Here is a 10,010-nt window from a genome sequence, read left to right on the forward strand (position 1 = left end):
TTTTACAGCTTCTCAGTGGTTCCTCTGTAGCTGCAGTCTACGCACTGACTGGAACCTGGCATTTTAATATGTGACAAAATTCAAGGCAAAAAAATTATGGGACAAAATACAGTGTAACATACAGTAATAATAAAATAAGTAAGAGAGCAAGAAAACATAACCATCCTAAATGTGCTTGGCAATATAGGCAAAACAGCTAACTCAGTACACTTAACTATTACTATTTATATAGTAATTTATAGTAACACATACATATGCTCATATAGTAATATATGAATAGTAATAGTTAACTTTATTGAGTACTTTCTATGTGCCAGGCCCGCTCCCCAGGCTTCACATGTATTGACTCACACTCTTTGTTACAATCCTATGAGAAAGTACAATTATTCTCCCCATTTTATGGTTATAAAAATCAATCGATAAATTTAGGAAAGAAAAAATCAACTTGGAACTGGAAATATTTACATAGCTCTCTTAGAAACAAATTAATCAAGCATTCAAATAATAGGAGATCCAGAAGATCTGAAATAATATAATTAATAAGCCTGATATATTCCCTATGGAGAATTCTCCATCTAACAAACAGATAATATACTTTTTTTTAAAGGTCTTATTTATTCATTTTTAGAAAGAGGTGAAGAGAAGGAGAATGAGAGGAAGAGGACTGCCGATGTGTGGTTGCCCCTCATGTGTCCCCTACCAGGGACCGGGCCCGCAACCCAGGCGTGTGCCCTGACTGGGAATCGAACTGGCAACCCCTTGGTTGGCAGCTCACGCTCAATCCACTGAGCTACACCAGCCAGAAGATAATACACTTTTTTGAGTACAGGTGAAACATTTACAAAAAATTACTTTATAAAGTTACAAAGCAAGCCTTAGTACCACATTTGAAGAATTAATATTACAGCCTATGTTCTATGACTGTAATGCAATAACATGAAAAATTACTAATTAAAAGATAAAAGGTAGTCCTGCCCTGGCTGGTGTGGCTCAGTGGATGGAGTGCCGGCCTACAAACCAAAGAGTTGCCAGTTTGATTCCCAGTCAGGGCACGTGCCTGGGTTGCAGGCCAGGTCCCCAGTGGGGGGCACATGAGAGGCAACCACACATTGATGTTTCTCTCCCTCTCTCTCATTCCCTTCCTTTGTCTCTAAAAATAAATAAGTAAAATTTAAAATAAAATAGAAGACAAAAAATAGCCTCTCTCTCCCTTACTTCCTCTCTCCCTCCCTCCCTCCATGAGAAGACAGCCATCTGAAACCCAGGAAAAGAGCCTCGCCAGAACCCAACCATGCCAGCACTCTGGTCTTAGATTTCCAGCCTTCAGAACTGAAATAAATATCTGTTGAAGTAACCCTCCCACTCCCCCAAAAGATAGCTTCTTAAATCTCCAAATGTTGGGAAACTAAACTATTAGCTAGCATACTGTTAGTAAACCTTGAATTAAAAAACTAAATACAAGTTTGTCAAATTTTCTAGAATATAACTAAAAGCTTTAATTAGAGATGTAAATATGAAATACATTAGAAAGAAACAAAAAACTTCAAGAATGAATTGAAGATTAAAACTGGAGATTTTGACATACCCTCTCAGAAACTGATGTATCATGCCCATAAACACTAAACTATAACAGAGATCTTGAAGGGTATAGTTAACAGGCCGAATGTGTATTAGAAATGTGAAGAAAAAAGAATAAAGGAAAAGAAAGAATAATAAAGAGAAGAGACAAAGAGAACTCTAGCTAGAGTGCTAAAGACAAAAAAACCCCTCCAACCCAAAACAACAATGTACAAATAGACAAAATACACAATGAAAATGGGACGTAGACACAACAGATTTTTAAAAATAACAGCATCATCCTGCCTGGTGTGGATTGAGTGCCGGCCTGTGAACCACAAGTTTGTCAGTTTGATCCCTGGTCAGGACCCAAGCCTGGGTTTTGGGCCAGTTCCCCAATAGGAGGCATGTAAGAGGCAACCAGTTGATGTTTCTCTTGCACATGGATGCTTGTTTCTCTTTCTCCCTCCCTTCCCCTTTCTCTGTAAAAATAAATAAAAAATCTTTTAAAAATAATTTAAAACACAATAATATTATTAATAACTATATACTAATGAATTTATAAACCTAGATTTCTGAGAAAATATAAACAGCAAAATAGGTCAAGAAAAAAATTCAAAACTTGAAAACACTAACAAGCATTAAAGTAATTAAAATGCTAGTCAAAGACTTCTACCTTAAAGTCTTTTTTTAAAAAAAGAGTTTATTTAATTTTAGAGAGGGGAAGAGAGGATGAAAGAGAGGGAGAGAAACATCAATGTGTGGTTGCCTCTCGAGCACCCCCTACTGAGGACCTGGCCTGCACCCCAGGCATGTGTCCGGACTGGCAATTGAACCGGTTACCCTTTGATTTGCAGGCTGGCACTCAATCCACTGAGCCACACCAGCCAGGGCCCTACCTTAAAGCCTTGATCCAGATGATTTCACAGATATGTTCTACTGACTTTGGTTAAGTTAGAGAAATCAGCATCCATTCTAGGATGATTTCTTACTTCATGCAAGTTTTTACAATTTTTTATTTATAGATTGATTTTAGAGAGAGAGAGAGACATCGATGTGCTGTTCCATTTATTTATGCATTCATTGGTTGACTCTTATATGTTCCCTGACCAGGGACTGAACCCACAACCTTAGCACATCAGGGTGATGCTCTAACCCACTGAGCTACCAGGACAAGGCTCATGCAAGTTTTTCAGGAGCTAGAAAAAAAGTGTGCAGATAATTATTTTTAATACACTGTTTATGTTGACTAGTATTTGAAAGGTTTTCTTAGGCTCTGCTGAGGAAGAAAATGCCAATCAGCCACAAAGTTAGGCAGTATAAAGCTTTATTGGGGTTTGCACACCCAGGCGAGGTTCTCCAGTCTGAAGAGTAGGGCCAGGGAAGTCGCACCCAAGCAGGGAATATGGCGGGGTTTTATTTTGCTTGGCTCTCTTCGTGGGAGCTGGGAATTGGTCCCCTTTGAACAAAGCGGCCATATATCCTGGGTGGCTTTCCTCAGGCTCAGGTTGCTATGTGGATATCCGTTTTGGCAAAGCCTGCCCTTTCGGCTCTCTGATTTGGCGTCAGCCCTCTTTTCTGGGTTGTGGTTCAGCTGCCATTTTGTTCTACCCCACCCATCCTGACATTCCGACCTCTTACCTTTCAGTATTTTACTTAGGATATTTGTGTATACATCTACTAATGAAATGAAACAATAACATTCATTTTATGCATTTTTATTATCTAAAGTTAGAATCATAACTACTATTTATTGGATAATATTGTTGGCTGTAGTCAGAAATCTTTTGTAACGTTCTTACTCATTCTAATTGTGTATGTGTGTGTTTTTGGTTTTTTTGCATTAAATACTCTTGCAGAGGCTATATGTTTTATGAAACTTACTTGGCATATAATTTTCATTTTGTCTAAATATTTATGTCAAGTTCCAGTTGAAAGGATTCTGTATGTCAAACACCTCCCCTGACATTTTCTTCCCTAAAAATAAACACAAATATCCACTTTTACCATGTAGTACTAGAATTTTTTTACTATTAATGATCTACTACTTTCAACAAGCAACACTAGTACTGGACATACACATCCTGGGGTGGGGCAGGGGAGATCATGGGCAGGAGGAGGGAGGAATGACCAAAGGGCAGGAGGAAATTTTCCTGGGTCAGAGATATGTTCATTATCTTGACTGGGTTATATACCTTTCTCAAAACTCATCAAATTGTAGACTTTAACGATGTGCAGTTTATTGTATATCTCAGCTATACCTCAATACATGTGCTACAAGACTGGAGAAGAAAGTCTTTAAAAACATCAAGATCCACCCTGGCCACTGTGGCTCCGTTGGGCATGGTCCTGCAGATACAAAGGTTGTGGGTTTGATTCCCAGTTGGGGCATGTGCACAGGGCAACTGATCTATGTTTCTCTCTCACATCCATGTTTTTCTACCTCTCTTCTCCTCTCTCTGGAATCAATAAAAGAAAAATTCGGAGTTGGTGAATGGCTGGACATTTGGGGAAAAGTGGTGTGCTCAGAGAGGGCATGAGAACCTGTGTCCTTCCTCCATAACTTGCCCTATGCATCTCTTAAAGCTGGCTGCCCCTGAATTATAGTTTTATAATTAACTGGCAATCTAGTTAATTTCAATGTTCCACTGTGTTCTGGGAGCTGCACTAGCAAATTAATCAAACCTGAAGAGAGGTCATTGGAAGCTGACCTCTAGCTGGTAAATCAGAAGCACAGGTGGTACCTGGACTGGCATGTGAAGGGAGGTGGTGGACACAGTCCCGTAAGGATCAGACACAGTCTGGCTAGATCATGTCAGAACTGAGTCCAATGGTAGGACCCTCAGCAGGCGTTGGAGAATCATTTGGTGTGTAGAAAACCCCACACATGTAACTGGTGGCCAGGATCTTAGTCCCATGTGCAATTTTAATGCCACAGATATTCTCTGTGTTTGTCTACTGTATATTATACATACGGTAAATAGGGGTGTGTGTTTGTACACTGTATGTATGATTTTAGTCCCCTCAGGGCTGCAATCATTTCCATGGAGAATGCCTTGCTCTTTCACGGTTTGTGGACACTTGCTACGCGCAGGCTGTCCCCGCTTCCTTGGCGTGTGCAGCTCTAGGCAGCCTCTTTTGGAGTACTGGACCGGGCTCTTGGCCAGATGTGGCAACATTTCCCACCTTGCAGGCAATGGCTAAGAACCTGGGCTACCCTCAGCCCAGCGCCGCTGCAGGAAGAGCCCAGACTTCGAATCAGGAGACCGAGAGGCAGTCACTCTCTCAGCACCTGTTTCCCGCCTTAAAGTAAATTGGCACTTTCAAAGAGAAAATATGCTGAGTCTACGAACAGGAACCTCACAGGGTGGTCTGATCATAAACTCCCATTTCGGTAGGTCAGGGTGAGTAGTCACGCCCTAGGCAAAAAACTTTTTTTTCTTTTCAAAGATTTTATTTATTTATCTTCAGAGAGGAAGGGAAGGAGAGAAGGAGAGAAATATCAATGTACGGTTGCCTCTCATGCGGCCCCTGCTGGGAACTGGTCTGCAACCCAGGCATGTGCCCTGACTGGGAATCAAACCACAGCTGTTTTGTTGGCAGGCCCGCACTCAATCCACTGAGCTACACCAGCCAGGGCATTCATTATATTTTGAAATTGCAGTGTGAGGTGGGTGTAAATTTAAAAGGAACAGTTTTCTTTTAAAACAATGGTAGCCCTCTGGCTTGTGTGGTTCAGTGGACTGAGCACCGGACTGCAAACCGAAATATCTCAGGTTGATGCCCAGTCAGGCCACGGCCTGGGTTGCAGGCCAAGTATCCACCTAGGGGCAAGCTAGAGGCAACAGATTGATGTTTCTCTGAATCACATTGATGTTCCTCTTCCTCTTTCTCTCTCCCTTCCCCCCTCTCTAAAAAATAAATATATAAAATCTTTCTTTTTCTTTAAATATATTTTATTGATTATGCCATTACGGTTGTCCTATTTCCCTCTTTTCATTCCCCTCCACCCTGCATCCTCCCTCCCCCACCATTCCCCCCTTTAGTTTATGCCCACGTGTCTCAAGTTCTTTAGATTCTGTATTTCCCATGCTATTCTTGCCCACCCCCTATCTATTTTCTATCTACCCCCTATGCTACTTATTCTCTGTACCTTCTCCTCCTCCCACTCCCCTGTTGCTGACTCTCCATGTGATCTTCATTTCTATGGTTCTGCTCCTGATCTAGCTGTCCTCTTAGTTTGCTTTTGTTTTAGGTGCGGTTGGTAATAACTGTGAGTTTGCTGTCCTTTCAACTGTTCATGTTTCTTTAACTTCTTTTTCTTAGATAAGTCCCTTTAACATTTCATATAATAAGGGCTTGGTGATGATGAACTCCTTGAATTTGACCTTATCTGAGAAGCACTTTATCTGCCCTTCCATTCTAAATGAAAGCTTTGCTGGATAGAGCAATCTTGGTTGTAGGTCTTTGGATTTCATGACTTGGAATACCTCTTTCCAGCCCCTTCTTGCCTGTAAGGTCTCTTTTGAGAAATCTGCTGACAGTCTGATGGGAACTCCTTTGTAGGTGACTGTCCCCTTATCTCTTGCTGCTTCTAGAATTTTCTCCTTCATTTTAATCTTGGCTAATATAATTATGATGTACCTTGGTGTGTTCCTTCTTGGGTCCAACTTCTTTGGGACTCTCTGAGCTTCCTGGATTTCCTGGAAGTCTATTTCCTTTGCCAGTTTAGGGAAGTTCTCCTTTATTATTTGTTCAAATAAGTTTTCCACTTGTCCCTCTTCCTCTTCTCTTTCTGGTACCCCTATAATTCAGATGTTGTAATGTTTAAAGATATCCTGAAAGTTCCTAAGCCTCTCCTCATTTTTTTTTTGAATTCTTGTTTCTTCATACTTTTCTGTTTGGTCATTTTTTTCTTCCTTCTGGTCCACTCCATTGATTAGAGTCCCGGTTTCCTTTCCATCACTATTGGTTTCCTGTGCATTTCAATTTCCCTTCATTTTAATTAGTTTAGCCTTCATTTGTTCCTCTAATTTGTGACTAAAATCAACCAGTTCTGTGAGCATCCTGATCACCAGTGTTTTGAACTGCGCATGTGATAGGTCGGCTATTTCTTGGTCGCTTAGAGTTATTGGCTCTGGGGCTTTGAGTTCTCCCTGAGCCATAATGTTTTGGTCTGTTCGCACCTATTATATATGAGGGGCAGAACCCTAGGTGTTCACCAGGGCAGGGCAACTCAGTTGCTGTGTTGTGGTGCTGTATGTGTGGGCGGGGTCAGAGAGGGGCAATAGCAGTCCCCTCTGCTGCCTCCCACTGCTGGGGCCTGCTCATCTGTCTCACTGCTCACTCTTTTGCCTGGTTTATCTGTACACGAATGTGTGACCATGGTCAGCCTGCCACCCTGCGCTCTCACTGGGTCCACCCATTCTACCCCACACCTGAGATCCGCCCATGGCTGCCTGCTTGCCTGGGTCAGTTCAGTGGATCTTTCCTGCCCAATCCCGCTCTGCCACTGGCTCTACCCCTCTTACCGGTCTGGCTGAATGGTTCGTTGTTGTCAGACTTCTGTATAGTTCAATTTTCTGTGTTTTGGTTGTGTTTTTGTTACTAAAACTTTGTTGTCTTTAAACTTGGTTGTGCAAGGAGGCACTGTGTTTCTACCTACGCCTGCATCTTGGCTGGAAATATAAAACCTTTCAAAAAAAATAAAAGAATTGTGTAAGACGATCTTCGGAGCTGCCTTTATTTTTAATTAAATGGTACACTAATAAATGAGAGGTTGAAATTAGACATGTTTTCTGTTTTATATATAGAGTTCAAGACATTTGCTAATTTTGTGGTCATGTGATTAGTTTCCAAAGGTTACAGATAATAATTTTAAAAATCAGAAATGGAAAAAATGTATTGAAATTTTAAATTCATGGCAAAATTGAAAAAAATGGAAACTTGCACAATGTCAAGTATCAGTGAGGAAGTTGGGATACAGAAACCCCACCCCTGAGTGGAGCTCACGTGCACAAATTATCGCAGACCCAAACAAGACATGTACAAAGGTATTTATTGTTCCTGCAGCATCGCTGTGGCAGCCAGACACTAGGGGCAATGATCAGACTAGGAGTCCACGTGCTGGGACCCTTGCAGCAGTCAGGAGCAATGGGCTATGAGGCTTAGAGAAAATGTGTTTTGTTTTGTCTTTTCCTTTTGTTTCAAAACCAGTTCACCTTTATTAAGGGTTTACAAGGGTGCCCTGGTTGGTTACAGGTTGATACAACCAACTGAACCATATCGGCCAGGGCTTGTTGTTTTTATGGCAGATATTATAGCACATTTGTATGTTAGTGAGAACGATCCAGTACAGAGAAAATTTGATAATATAAGAAAGAGGGACGATACAGGAGAAAGGCAAGAAGAAATGGACTGTGGTGTAGAACTGGAGGCGGGGTGGGGAGAGGGGCAGAAATGAGGGAATGAGAGTTGGCTTAACTAGCAACAAGGACGATTCATTGTAACGAGATGGAAATCAGAGTGTGTAAGTGAGGATGGAGGAAAATTGGCCAGCTTTTTGGTAGCGAGATAGGTAGGATGTTTCCTTCTGGTTACTTTTATTTTCACAGTAAAATAAGAACCAAAGTCATCAGTTAAGTGTAAGCAAAGATAAAGGGATGCTGGATAGCTGCAGAAAGCTTTTGTACATAAAGCCTCTCTTCCTTTATTTATTCAGTCAGGGTCCCACCAAACAGAGATGGCCCCTGGTCAGCCTGATCCAGTGTTTATATCCCTGATGCTCTTAGCTTGATGCTTCTCTACACACTGGAGAATGGATACCAGCAAACACCCCCTGGGATGTAGTTGGGGAGTGGGGGGAGGGGGGCAGTTGTTGATAATAGGAATTAATACAGTTAGCATTCATTGAATACTTCTAAAGTTCCAGCACAACACATTAACTGAGAGCTCCACTGGCCTTTTCTCAATAACTCCAAACAACAACCTTTATAGATACAACTGTTTTGGAGTAAAGAATCTAAGGAGGGTTTCCTCTGTTGGAACCAGGGCCTTGAACAGAGGTTGAGGTGGGTGAATGATAAAATAGAAGACCCCTTTCATAGTATTAGTTCAGTTATCTGATACAAGTTTTATTCCGAGCAGATGAAGCTCCAGTCTCAATGTGACATAAATCCTAAGCAAAAACCTGGGCCCCTCCTCCTGATCTACCGTCACCAAGTGGATGACCTTGGAGGAGTCACACACTTCCAGTTCCATAAAATGTAGTTTGGTATCTGCCTAGCCCATATCATTTTTGCATTAAGTGAAACATTCTCTAAATTGTAAGAGACGCTTGCAGATGAAGTGGTTTATGTATGTACATGTTAATGTTTCACTGTTGTTACTACTATTATACAAGTAGTCAGGAGGTCAATTCCCTAGGGCAAAGGTAAGCCTCCAGCCCTCTAGGGTGTATATCAATACAGAGGAAGTTTTAAAGAATTTTAGCCATTAGCCAGTAGCCTTGGCTCAAGGTGAGAGGCAAAGTTTTCCTTTTTATTTATTATTTTTAGAGAGAGGGGACGGGAAGGAGAAAGAGGGAGAAACATCGATGTGTGGTTGCCTCTCATGAGCCCCCCCGACCAACCTGGCCTGCAACCCAGACATGTGCCCTGACTGGGAATTGAACCTGCAACCTTTTGGTTTGTAGGCCTGCGCTCAACCCACTGAGCCACACCAGCCAAGGCTGAAAATTTTCTTCATTAAGACTCAATTGTTCTTGACGTCTTCAGGCTTGAAAACCAGGAAGAAAGTAATTAGGTTCTCCGGGTGAGACCCAGAATATCAGTTGTGGGGCCTCACAGCCCCGCGTTGGGCACCAGGGGGCGCCAGGCGGATCCGTGTATAGGCTGGCGGCGTTTGGGTGCAGCCAGTCAGGGTGCACCAGACCGCCTCCGGCCAGGATGCGCCAAGCATCCAGGCCATCGGTGAGCGCAGTGTCTGGTGCCTCCTCCTCCGCTTTCTAGCGCCAGCCCGGGCTTGGAAGGCTCCTGGGAAGGTGTGTGCACCTGCGGTTGGGACCGTGTTCCCATCTAAGTCCTTAGAAGAGCCGCAGAACTCCAGCCGCCCCGACGGCGCGGTCAGACGTGGAAGGGGAGGCAGCTGTTCTCCCAGGCGGCCGTGGGGGGCAGCAGAGGGGACGGCGACAGGTGCGGGAGCCCCTCCCGGGGTGGAAATGGAAAGGCGGGCTTCGGGTCTGTTCCCAGGCTGGAAACCACCCCCACCCCCCAACCAAATCCCCGGGAGAGGCCCGGCCGGCGCCGGGTCTGGAGGAGGAAGCGGCCGGAGACAGTGCAATTTCACGCGGCCTTGGGGCTCGGGTTCCGCGGCAGGGTAGATGAGTTATGGGGTTTCGAGAGGTTTCCGGGGAAACTAAGGTGACCTGAGCGGGAGGGAACCCCCCCCTCAAA

Source organism: Artibeus jamaicensis, unplaced genomic scaffold, assembly GCF_021234435.1.
Source record: "Artibeus jamaicensis isolate MK-2021 breed Jamaican fruit bat unplaced genomic scaffold, CSHL_Jam_final contig_233, whole genome shotgun sequence".
Classification (NCBI taxonomy): domain Eukaryota; kingdom Metazoa; phylum Chordata; class Mammalia; order Chiroptera; family Phyllostomidae; genus Artibeus; species Artibeus jamaicensis.